General features: G+C 44.2%; 1 protein-coding gene across 2 annotated transcripts in view; it reads left to right on the forward strand.

Annotated features, from left to right (window-relative positions):
- Window positions 1-2,500, forward strand: part of LOC143280171 (phosphatidylinositol 3-kinase regulatory subunit alpha-like) — a 182,659-nt gene that overhangs the window by 101,494 nt on the left and 78,665 nt on the right. The gene's annotated exons all lie outside the window — the stretch shown is intronic.

The following is a 2,500-nucleotide window of genomic DNA, read 5'->3' on the forward strand; positions in this document are numbered from 1 at the left end:
TATAATGGAAAATATACACACACAAAACAACAGTCTCGATTAATCTTTTAACTTTAAAACTGTGTTTGGGGTCGGGTGGTGGTGTCGCCATATATATATATATATATATATGTGTGTGTGTGTGTATGTGTGTGTGTGTGTGTGTGATGAAGGAGGGGGGGTGGGGGGGGAACACGTCCATGCCTCACTGGCGTTCAGGTTCGACCTGTGGAGTTTGTTTGTTGTTTTGAATGACTGACTGACTGACTGACTGACAGTGTTTGGGTCCTAATGTTTTATACATACCTGTGTGGTAGGCTGTCAAGGCCCCCTCCTCACCAGCGCGTTGGGTTTCTGTGTGCGTCACGGGTAGGCATCTGCTCTTTTTTTTTTTTTTCTTTGATAAGCAGATGTGGTTAAGCGTATATGGATCAGTCCGCGCACGCTTTGACGCCTCCGTGAAACCGAAACTGAAACACACTTTAAAAAAAAACAAAAAAAACAAAAACAGAATGTGGGGAGGAGGGCCAAGTGTTAGCAGCCGTTTTCTCCTTTCATCGCCCTGATGTAGTACTGCTGTAGCCTGGGATCATGGCCGTAACGCTGGGCTTACATGAGAAATTGACAAAAAAGTTTACACAGTTGGGCCAGAAATAGAGTGGGGGGCGGTATGATCGATGGCTTCTCCACTGCAATGGGATTTTTTTTTTTTTTTTTTTTATGAAGGACTGTGTGAGTCTCATATAGGAGGCAACATTGCGCTGGCTCTTTGAGCTGCAGCCTTGGAGGCTAGTTGGGCCTTTGACGTCCATCCCAATGCCGACTGTCTTCAAGCACTCTTGGCCGAGAGAGAGTGGGGGGTGTAAAATGGTCAAGACACACTGTACCAAACTCTATTTCTAGCCCAGATTCCGAGGACAGCAGTTGCTACCTCAGCTGTTCTGCAGATGGTCATTAGTGCGGACACGACTATCATTGATTCATCGATCATGGGAGTCGTTGCTCTTCGGTATGAAGGACTGTTCCTTTGATCTTTTCTTCCAACGTGACGTTATCTTCCCTGCCGGCCGGCAACATGAAGGAAGGCCAGCATTGCAGCCAGCTTAACTTTGCCAAAAAAATGCAGGCGTCAGAATATAAATCCAGGAAATTCTGTTTATTGTTTAACGTGGATACTTACATAATAATAATAATAATAATAATGGATACTTATACAGCACACTATCCAGAAAACTGCTCTAGGTGCTTTACAAAAACGCTTTGTTAACATAAAACATTACATCTATGTTACATACACACACCAAAATATGACTACACACACACACACACACACACACACACACACACACACACACACACACACACACACACTGCGTACATACATTTTAACAATACATGTGCATCTAACAGCTACCCTAACACATACGCACACATAGGCAGGCACAAACTTACATAAACGCACGCGCACACAATACACATTCATATACATGCATGTAGTTATCTACACATACATATGTATACATACATAGTCAAGCACAGCTAACGCAAAGGAAGTGGACCTGCCAAAGGGCTTTACTGGTACGGAGACATTTGCACAACAGGCTGCTTGCAATAGGTAGAGCCGAATGGCCTATGCCTTTAGGCGCTCATCATTCGTTTCCATTTTCAGTTAGGCTTCAGTCACAGGCAAGCAAGCGCGCACACACGCACACACACACACACACACACACACACACACACACACAGAGAGAGAGAGAGAGAGAGCTTTTCGACATCCACATTTAAAAAAAAAAAATGGACAGGCGTCTGGGTTCAGCTGTGTTCTAACAGCGCTAGTATAACTGGGAAAGGTTGAAGCTGCACTCGTGTGCCTGACCTGAAGCAGCTGTCTGTGTGTATTCAATAAGAGGCCATTTTCAGCCTTCATATTTGAATTCATCTCTGGTTGTTGCTGTTGTTGTTTTTGTTTGTTTTTTTTGTTGTTGATTTTTTTTTTTTTTGGGGGGGGGGGGGGGGGGGTGGGGGTTGTTTGTTTGTTTGTTTGTGTTTTCTTCTTCTTCTTTTCTTTTTTTTTTTTTGAAATATATTTTCTTTTAATGAAGTGGTCCTCAACGTTTCGTGAAGGGTGAGTGAGGCGACGAGGTTCCAGTTGCACTCTTTGAAACAGCTTTTGGACATTTTGATACAGCCAGTGACGGCAAAACGGGGAGTTCCGATTTCCAGCGGGCTAGAAGGGCGTGTGTGGGTGTGTGTGTGTGTGTGTGTGTGTGTGTGTGACAAATGTCTCTTAGTTGTGCATGAAATTAGATTGTTAGAAGAAAAAAAGCACACCTGAAAAGTGACAAATAAAGGCATCCGACCCACATTCTGCACTGTGCGTCTCGGGATAGTGAACTCTCTGCAGAAGTCAGGAAGGATAGGAGTGCGCGCACACATACACACACACACACACACACACACACACACACACACACACACACACACACACACACACACACACACATGTTCGTCTAATATCACT

This window comes from Babylonia areolata, chromosome 3 (assembly GCF_041734735.1).
Source record: "Babylonia areolata isolate BAREFJ2019XMU chromosome 3, ASM4173473v1, whole genome shotgun sequence".
NCBI classification, from domain to species: domain Eukaryota; kingdom Metazoa; phylum Mollusca; class Gastropoda; order Neogastropoda; family Buccinidae; genus Babylonia; species Babylonia areolata.